Raw genomic sequence first — 10,527 nt, 5'->3', positions numbered from 1 at the left:
TTACCAAAAAAAAAAACGTTTAAAAATTGTTTAGTGAAACATGATGGCACATTATCTTTCATTGCTGACATAATGTGTTTAGGAATTTTGAGCGCACATTTGTTTAGAGTTTCAATTATCATTTAACTTGTGTATACCACACGCTTTTCACTTCCCTACATAGGGAGGACTTATTGCTTATTTTCAGGTATTAAAACACTATATTTTACACCCTACATAGGGATGGGAATGGGTACTAGCCCCATTAGCCCACATATATGTGCCTGTTCACATTATTTTACCCTACACAGGGATGGGAATGGGTTCTAGCCCCATTTGCCCATATACGTGCCTACACAGGCCATTCACGGTTTTCACCCTCACAAAGGGCACAGGTACATACTGTCTTTACCCTCACACAGGGATGGGAATGGGTATTAGCCCCATTAGCCCACATATATGTGCCTGTTCACATTATATTACCCTACATAGGGATGGGAATGGGTTCTAGCCCCGTTTGCCCATATAAATTTGCCTACATAGGTAACACACGACTTTTAGCCTTACAAGGGCACCGTAGATAGGGTCACAGTCCCATCTACTTTTACACGAGTATCCTCACACAGGGAACAGTGTTATGGGTTACAGTCCCATGTATATTTACATTTTACCCCCACATAGGGCTTATTATGGGTCACAGTCCCATTTACATCTTACCCACACACAGGGCTTATTATGGGTTACAGTCCCATTTACATTTAGATGGTCACCCTACATAGGGCGTCACATGGGTTTCAGTCCCATATACAGTGCTCCTCACACTCTTACATAGGAGTAGAGGACGGTCATGGGTTTTAGTCCTTATGACTGATATTGTCTTCTTACATTTTGTAATTTTGCTGTTTTGAATAACACAATGTTACTCTTACATCGCATTTATATTGTTTATTGAAAACAGAGGGAAGTTGTAGTTATACTGTTTGTATCTACTTTGCCTCTTCTCTGTTTTCCTATTCGTCCAGCTTTCCTTGTGGTGCCATTCTCATTGCCATCCCTGGTTTCTGGATCTACACGTCTTGTTGTCGTCTTTTGCCTCCTAGCTTTCTTTCGTTCCTTTTTTACTCTTTCCTTCCCTGTTTCGGAGGAAATCTGTTACTCCCTCTTTCCTGTGTCTGTGTGGAGGCTGGTGTCAGTTTTCCATCGTGCCTTGTTCTTTCTTCCCTTCCTGCCTGCCTGGCCAGTGGGTGTGTTTGGGGTTTAGTCCTTGGTGCGTGTGAGTTCTTCTGCCCCTTGGTATTTCCATGTTCTGATTACTCATCTTACCCTCATCTTTTCTATGTCCGTGAGTCTGTGTTATCTCTATCGGTTCCCGCTTTACTCTTCTCTTCCTACTCCTCATTTCCTTCCACATGTCTCTTCACGCTGCTTTGCTTACACCTTTCTTTGTTGTTGTTTCTGTTCCTCTGCTATTCTTCCTTGTTATCTCTTCCTTGGTTTTCTCTCGCCAGTTGTTATTCACGTAGTGGTTTAATGCTTCTGTTTGAACGAAAGGGGATATGTAGTATCCTGCATTTTATACTGTAAGGTGTTTTACCAGCCCTGCTCTGCCAGTGCCTGTGCTCTGTCTCAGTGGAATGTTGGAGTCTGATGATGCCTCGGAATGTTGGGACTGAGAGAGGCAGAGCGACAGTTGGTCATGGGCTGAGCAGCTGACAGGCAGCTCCTGGTGGGGCTCTAATCTACCACTTATCAGCATGATGTCCTGTACATTACAACCTGTTGTCTTTATGAATAAAGCATCCTGAAATACAACCTTCCTGAGTGGGCCTCCTTCACTACAAACACCCCAATCTCTTACAACATCTATTCCAGGAACAAGATATTTCTAGGAATTCTATCAAGAAATTTCTCATCTGGACATGACAGCTGGGGCTGTCACTGAAGAATAGATACCTTCATTATACTCCTGCCTTCCAGCATGTGTCTTCATTAATACATTTAAAAGAAGGCTAAAATAAGCAATACTAGATATAAACTCTGCAGGTTGTGTGATACTGTGAAGTAACTGCTTTTTTTTCCTCATGCAGTGCAAGATGGAGGAGATCCGGACAGAAAGGGCCTACCAGAGGCAGCCAACCATCTTCCAGAACAAGAAGCACGTGCTTCTTGAGGGAGGTACAAAGGAGAATCTCCCTCGATACTATTAGAACATTGGTTTGGGGGTTCAAGATGCCCAGAGAGGCTATTGATGGCACATACATCGATAAGAAGTGTCCTTTCACTGGAAATGTTTTTATCCATGGGCGCATCCTGTCAGGTGTTCTAACTAAGATGAAGATGCAGAGAAAAATTGTCATCCGTCGAGAATACCTGCATTACATTTGGAAGTATAACAGATTTGAGAAATGCCACAAGAACATGTCTGTTCATCTCTCCTGGCCTTCAGAGATGTCCGGGTAGGAGATATTGTGACAGTGGGAGAGTGTCGTTCCCTCAGCAAAATGGTCCGCTTCAATGTACTGAAAGTGACTAAGGCTGCCGGCCCTAAGAAACAGTTCCAGAAGTTTTAAAGCTGAAACTTGTTTGTTTTCAGGACCAGTAAAACCATGTGAAGTAACTGAAAATCCAATGCTAAGTTTAAATGCAAAATTAGTAGAACATACACAGACACACACACTCTACATATCTAATTAATATTGTGTAATTATTAGGAGGATGTAACCAACCTGCTTTTAGACACAACTTTCCTAGACAAAGTAAACAAATGTTTGCTGTCAGATGGAAAATTAAAAGAGTTAATTGTGATTTTGGATAAATAAATGTATGAGGTTGAGAAAAAGCAAGGTCTCCACTACCTGGCCAAAAGTAATCCACTGTTCTCTTTCTAAAATCTCATTTACTATTTATTTACTAGTAGCAACATTTTCCAATCTACATTTTTTATTTTTTTAGAAAGCTATTTATATCCATAAAATTAGCTTTTGTTTTATTCTACTGATGATTACACTTCTGCCAACCCAAAAGGGGTCTCTATTATTCTGCAGGTGTGGACATTGCCCAAGGCTTGCATTTGAAAAAAACTTGATTTCATTTGTAGAGCTACATGATTTGAACTTCTAGTGGCATTGTATAGAAACTGTATAAAAAAGCTTGCCAATAGTTGTTTAATGCTCATCTCATAAAAAGAACAATTTAGAGAAATTACATTTTGCATTGTACAAGCCTCATAACAATTAAATGGCAAAAGCTGTTGATAACCACTGAACACTAGCAAATATAGAACAATTAAGAATAAAGAAAGGGGATTTAAAAAAGTTAAACCAACAACCTAAATAAGGTGTAAGAAGAACTAGGATTGTAATTTCAATTGTAACTGGATTTGCATATCGCTTATGAGGCATTGTATCGCTTTACAGCGAGTAGCACGCTACTCCGGAACCCAAAGTTAATGGTTAACCTGGTGGTTACTGTTGGTTATTAAAACTCTCAAGAACAAATTGCATACATTTAATCCAGCTGCCTTGTGATAAACTATATAATACCCAGGGTCGGACTGGCCATTGCGGGCACCGGGCAATCCCCGGTGCGCCGCAAGATTGGGGGCCGGTTTTGGGCCCCTGGGGGCCGTTTTTTTTACAGGGCCGTTTTCGCAGCATAGCTGCAAAATCGGCACTGTAACAAAAACAACCTCCACCCCCTCCCCCCCGGGGGCCGGCCATGCACTTTGCCAGGGCCGGTTTTTGTTCCCAGTCTGGCCCTGATAATACCAGTAAGGTGTTATCATCAGTGGGGCTATGTGGATTAAGGTGAATGGTTGGATGAGATAGATAGGCTCCAGGAGAGTAGGTAATGTTAGGTGATGTTAGGTCACTCGGATAGGGTTTTAATGAGAGGTTGTGATCTAGGAAAGGAGGTATTAGCCAATTGCAGAATTACTGTAAGGACAACTGAAGCAGGCATGAAACTGAGAGGAAACCATATTCTGAAATAGAACACATGCAGAGGATACAGGGCCACTCAGATGAAAGGAATGTTGTCAAGGTAAATTATTCATGCAGGGTTTTGGTAGCATAATTGGAGAAGGCTTTCCGATATAGCGAGCAATCAGAGAATGTAAGAAACAATGTAGAAAGAAACAACATTTTACATAGTGCTCCATATTCATGTGAACCAATCCTTCAAATATATATTACAAACCCTACACTGTTGTGTCCCAAGCCTAGAACAGCCATTTTAAGTATAATCTTGGTAAATGGTATGTATGCTGCATAATGAGAGCTGGCTTAGAGAAAAGAAAAACTCAAATTTAAAGATCTTCGCTCACTATTCTATAAAGCAGAGGACTTTTTTTCACTCACAAAAAATGAGTTATTTGGCACTGGCTCAAAGTGTCTTGCTAACTGACAGTCAAATTTATACCCCATTTTTCACCTAATCCCATCCCTGTGTATATTGTGTTTGTGGCTATAGTAGTATATGCATTGTATGTGTAAGGAAAACAGAGTATTGAAGGCCTGTAGGTTCCATTTTTGACATCCCAGCCCTGTTCCTCTGCACACATGCACAAGTTGGGGATAACACTGTTTGCACAGACGGAAGAAGTGTATCAAGATGGAGGAACCTAGGCAAGGAAGTGAGGACAAAGGAGAGAAGACTTATATAGAAATTCAGATTTCCTTCATGTGTCACTCCCACTTGATAGATGGTGGAGGTGAAAAGGGTGGTAGAGTCCGAAGGGTTCTTCGGGTGAGACCAGCCTTTTGTTTCTTTCCTGAATACTGTGTTTGTGGATGTGCATAGCCAGGTGCTGAGATTTCAAATCTCTTTGTGACTCTCTAGTGGGTGCTCCAGGGTAGAGACCGCCCTGCTGTGAGGAGCATCAACCCATACAAAGGCTGTGTCTACAGAACTGCATAGAGAGGTACTTGAAAAGGAAGCCATCCCTAAGCAGTTCTCCTGCCTGCAGATCTCTGAGAAAAAATAGCACTTCCTGGATTACAAAGGGTTGATGGAAATCAGAGGGAGGCATGATATTCCGTATTTCAAAGCATGACTAGCTAACAACTCCCAGAGAAAGCAACTCATGTATGACTATGAGCTACACGGTTATAGGCTCATACCAAGCAACACTTCCCCCAAAAAATGTGGACTCTGCCTGTTACCCGTGTTCCAATCTGACCCTCCAAGAATCTACACCAACGTCTAAATCCGTGTGGGAACTGCGGGGCATATTATCAAGACAGGCGATAAAATTAGCACTGTTTTAGGGGCAGAAAACTGCCGCTGAACGGCGATAATGGGCTTGATAAGGTGCTCTATGGAATTCCAATTGAAAGCCATGTTAAATGTGAAGGACATTTATAATTTTAACGCCTGTCTTGATAATATGCCCCTTCGGATCTTCAAAGCAGGAGCCAGAGACAGAGAACTGGCAACAAACTAGAGAAATGAGAAGATAGCTCTGTGGGTCCAGTCCCCGCTGCTGAAACCTGTATGCAAATGGTATTTTACAGGTGAAACAAACCAAATGCCCACAGAGGTCAGCCCTGGGAACAGAGTCACCCCCTGCACCCTCCTTTCGGGAGGAAAAAATAGAGAAAACACTCCTCCTTTTTCTCCTGTGAGGTAAAGTGAACAACACTATCAAGGAAGGCCTCAGGGAGGGTGCTCCACATCTGAGTTCTGCACAAGATATCAGGGATCATCCTCAATAGGTTGACAGAACAAGAACTAGCTAGTTAGGCACAGGTAGGCAAGCCCTGCCATTTACTACAGCAAGAAATCAGGGCTGGACAAATGTTGGTCTATCTTGCAAAAACCCAGCAATTCAAAAGGACACTACAATTCCTCTACGTGGCTTGGCAAACTGTGTGCATGGGTTTGCCACACCAAGAAATAAGGACCCCTGCACTCTTTTAAAGCTGTTGCAAGGAAACAAAAAAAGGCTCAGCAGCATTCATGTAGCTCCAAAGTCAAACAGCACATCCATTTGCAGCACCAACCATCACTCACGGTGAAACACTGCGCACTTTCTCTGAAAAAAATGCACCCGGGAGCAAACACGCGAAAAGCACCATGAGCAACAAACAGACCAGAAGTGGGGATCCGTGGAAGACTTCACTCCACACAACAAAAACTTTCCATATTCTTGACAACATTCTACAATGCTCGATGTTATAAGTCCCTCAAATTTGGATTTGCTTGCAGAAGCCTGGGCACATAAAAAAAGCTTTAATTGAAAGTACTACTAAAAGCTACCCAATAACAAATGTTTTCAAACTGCCGGCGGTAAAATTATGTCACTAATTCGAACCCAAAGAGTGTTTGTGGGTGCACAGCTAGCTGAATTTGCCACATGATGTAACACGCTGGCAACATTCCCTCACCTGATTTGAATTTCAACCAGCATTCTAATCTTCTTACATCCTGTCTCATGGGACTTCTTAAACCCAGACCTACTTTTAAAGAGGAAGATGTTCTGATGTCATTCTGTATTCGTTTTCATTCCATTTTACAGTCGAGGACAACATGTATAAATAGGGTCTGTGTTAAGATTTGATACAAAAAGTGTCATGCATAGATGAGTAGGGATGAAGCGAAAGTGATTGCAAGACAAATCGAGACTAGGGACACATAATTTGCCTTTTGTCTTCTGGGACACAAAAGACTATATAGAGTTCTCATTTCTATCTTTACTATCTTTGCTCCTGCAAGATGTCTACATTGTATAGTGTTCTTTTAAAGAACCAGCACACTGCCCTTTTCCCATTTTCTTTTTTTGCTCAAACTGTTACTTTTATCCATAACCACTGAGAAAGACCTCGGGGCATATTAGCAAGGGGCTGCGATAATTATCGCTCCGCGCTTTTAGCCCAATGATAATTATCGCAGGCTAACGCTGGATTCTATCGCGGAGATAGCTATCAACAAGGCTTATCTCCCAAGCGATAGAAATCCATGCGTTAGCTGGAAAACAGTGTGATTATTGCTGGAAATCCAGCGATAATCACACTGCGACCAGCAATACCTTGCTGATAGGGCAGGGTGATCTTAGCCATGTAGTCCACCTCCCGTTGGATTACATGGCTAATTCAGATTACATGCAGGCGTATGGAAAGTAGCGCTAACTGTGGTTAGCGCTACTTTTCTTATCGCTCTGCTTGTTTGCATGCAGCTTGATAATTGGAGAAATGTCTGTTAGCGACATTTCTCCAGTTATTTTTCCTTGGAACGCCCACTTTGCATCTCATTAGAGATGCAAAACTGGGCATTGTAGTAAGGCGCTAAATCAGCAAAACACGCAATAGCGTGTCTTTGCTGATAAGGCGATGAAAAAATCGCCTCTTTGCGCCTGAAAATGGATGTGAAAGCGGCGATAATTTCATGGCGCCACCTTGCTAATATACCCCAAAGTTTGCTACGCTGCACACATAAGGTGATGAAGAGGGTGAGAGGTTAGGGAAAGATTCTTGAACAGTTGTGGTGACCTCTTTGGGAAGGGTTGTTTCAAAAAGAACACAGCCTCCGGAGCAGTACAACAATTTTGCAACAACACTTCATGCATAGTACTCAAAATGCTGAAAGCAATTCGCCCTCATGCCTTCTGGCCAGATGGCAGGGAGGCAAGTCGCAGGACACGCTCTTGGTGCATAAACAACACTCTCGGAAGGTGTACAAAAAGATTTTTTTTCTTCAATTTAAGCTCATAATAAAAAGATCCTGAAACACCTCTGAGTAAAAGTGGTAAGCTAAAAAAGGATGAGAAAATGACAATGAAAACCACCAGAAACTTAAGAATGGGATAAGAACGATAACCTTAAAATAAACTTTAGTTTTAAAATGAAAGTTAACATTTCTAAACAAAAATTACAATCCCTCCCACTAAATGTTACATGTTTCACTCCACTGAGAATTATACAAACATGGTGTAAGCAGTGGTGTAGCTAGGGGGAAGGGGCTGTGGGGGCGGACTGCTCAGGCGGCATGAGTTTTGGAGGCGGTGACGGCCCCCCCCTGCTGTTACCTGCAGCCGCAAGAATCAGCAGCACCCCCCAACCCTCTCCAGTTTTACCAGCGGCCGTCATGACCGCATGAATTGGCAGCACCACCCTACCCCCTTCCCTCCACTGTTCGATCAGGCTGCAGCGGACGGCAAATGCAGGGGCCGTAACGGGCAGCCTAAGGCCTAGCCACGCCACTGGGTGCAAGAAACTGGATTAATTGTTGAGCGGGGTGAACCCCTACTCGAGCAAGAACTGCAATTCTTTTCAGGGTGACGTCACAAGCAAACCCTAAAATAACCTGTTCTCAACCCTCGGGTAGCGTGGCACTGAGTAGTCAAGCTTAACTCAGGAACCATGTCTAAAGAATTTGTGCAACAATTCAAACCCTAATACAGTGAAAACATACCACAAAAGGGACCGACAGCAGAGTTCGAAAAACAGAGTAATGGTTAATAAATAAATCCAGAGCAAAACCACTAAAGTCCAATCAGTTCATCCGGAGATATACAATGTTGAAGATTTTAGTACAATGGCACAAAAAAGGGGTAAATGGCCTGCTGTGGATTTCTGGTCACGCCCGACTGGGACAAAGTAAAAAATTCAGGATGACCGAGATTGAGTACGGGCAGGTTACAGGGACCTAGTTTGGGCTACTGAACAAGCTACCTTTAACCCTGGTTTGCGGAGCATTGTAGGGATCTGCAACGAGCATTTGAAGCAATGCATCAGTACAGGGAAAAGGAAGAGACTGCTGTGCGACATCCTGTTGCTTTAACGTCAAGGATTCAATGTGTACTGAGGATTTGGTGTCTGAAGTCCAATATTTATACTTGGTTGTGCCTTTGAAATGGGAGGATTCCCTTTGAAGTCCCCTAACATCCTACCTTCCCTATCCTGGTTCCAGACTAACTACAGGGGGTATACAGCCCTTTTTATGGAGGCATTACACAGCCCATTCAAGTGTAAGTGGGGCGGTGTCCAGCTCCTCCCTCTTAACCTGCCAGTGATGGCTCATCCAGACACACTTAAGCTTCCTAATATGGGTGACTGTCGAGAGGGACTACACAAAGTTCAGCTGTCAGCTACACCCAGTCATGTGACCCAGGTACAGGCTACAAGTCCTAAATGGCTAAGGCAGTAAAATGCTTATAAGGGGGTCAGGTCCTCATTAGGCAGCTAGATTGGACCTATTTGTATAATACACAAAAACGTGATCTAGCTGTATTATTTTAATCACAAATTATTTTAAAATCAAGTTTTAGTAAATTAATTGGCTCGGCCCTTGCGTTTATTCACAATTCTTTTCAAATCCATACTGAGGTAATAGAAATTTTCAGGTAGCCAATATGTCCCCCACTCGCACCCTATCCATGCACCCATGTTCCATGTATGTCGTGTAACTTCTGTTCTGTATGTGCTAGACAGACGCAAATACATTTGCGTCCATCCTTAACATGTAAGCTATCCAACCATACCAAGATATCTCGTTAAATATGTTCCTAGGTATACGGTGCCACCGTCTTTACATGGTGCACTTCTGAATTTCGCACACGTTTTCTCCATGTTTCCTGGCCCAGTCGAGCTAGGCCCTTAAACGAGGCCTCTCTGCCTCATCTCTCCTGTCTCTGAAAGCTGTACGCATCCCTGACCCCTGCCTTACTTCCTGCCAGCGCAGCGGTACCCGGCTCGGCCTGGACTGCCTGCCGAATTTATGTTTTGCCTACAGTTATCTGCTCAGCCTCCTCGAAAACACATTCCAGTCCAGTGAAATAGGTAAACAGCTTCCCGGCTGCAGAGCAAAGGGCCCGGCCTCTTCTGTCCTCCTTGCAAGTGATTTACTGACTCCGTTACCATGGTAGGCCCATGGCTCCAGACGTTGCACCCAGACATGTATGCACGCACTAGCTTTTAGTATTGGATGCCCCCTGCCCGAGAGACCTTTTACTTCAGACACTACATCCTCCAAACATGAGATACCAGATATGCTATAGGTACAGGTTGCCCTGACACTCCAGACATCAGTCTCCTCCACTAGTGCTAAAGTCAAAGCCCCCAGTTTCACGTCATGCTAGTTGCGCGCGCATCCGGGTTAAGGGTTTCTGCTGATTTTGCAACTTTTCCCTATGTATCCACCCACATGTGACGATTCTTGTGACGTTTCTCTGACATGTACAGTGCACGCCCATGTGTACGCCTCTTTTCACGCCTTCTCTTACGCACATGTGTTCTTATCTTGCTCTTTTCACCTGTTACGCCTACTGTATTGGATTCAAATAGGTCACTTTACTATATATAATGTGTAATGTTAATAAAACGTTGACTGTCCCTTCCCGAACCCTAGTGGTGACGGAACATGATATCCAACCTCGAGGTTCATTCATTGTACATTGTCCATTAAAGCCCGTATGACTCAGATACCTCGGACTCTGCCTCTCATTTGAATGAGCTGTCTTGTAATGATAATTATATGGAAAAACGATTACGTAAATTTATTTACCACATAATTTGGCGCCCGAATAGGGACCCCCCTTCCCCACTCGCCGGT

The 10,527-nt window shown here is 43.3% G+C and overlaps 1 pseudogene; it reads left to right on the top strand.

Moving 5' to 3' along the window:
- Window positions 1-2,072: 2,072 nt before the first annotated feature.
- Window positions 2,073-2,549, top strand: LOC147663887 (small ribosomal subunit protein uS17 pseudogene; annotated as a pseudogene).
- The last annotated feature ends 7,978 nt before the right edge of the window (window positions 2,550-10,527 follow it).

This window comes from Lissotriton vulgaris, unplaced genomic scaffold (genome assembly GCF_964263255.1).
Source record: "Lissotriton vulgaris unplaced genomic scaffold, aLisVul1.2 SCAFFOLD_6602, whole genome shotgun sequence".
In the NCBI taxonomy this organism is placed as follows: Eukaryota; Metazoa; Chordata; class Amphibia; order Caudata; family Salamandridae; genus Lissotriton; species Lissotriton vulgaris.
The sequence above is the reverse complement of the archived record's forward strand: the minus strand, read 5'-3'. Positions and strand labels throughout refer to the sequence as shown.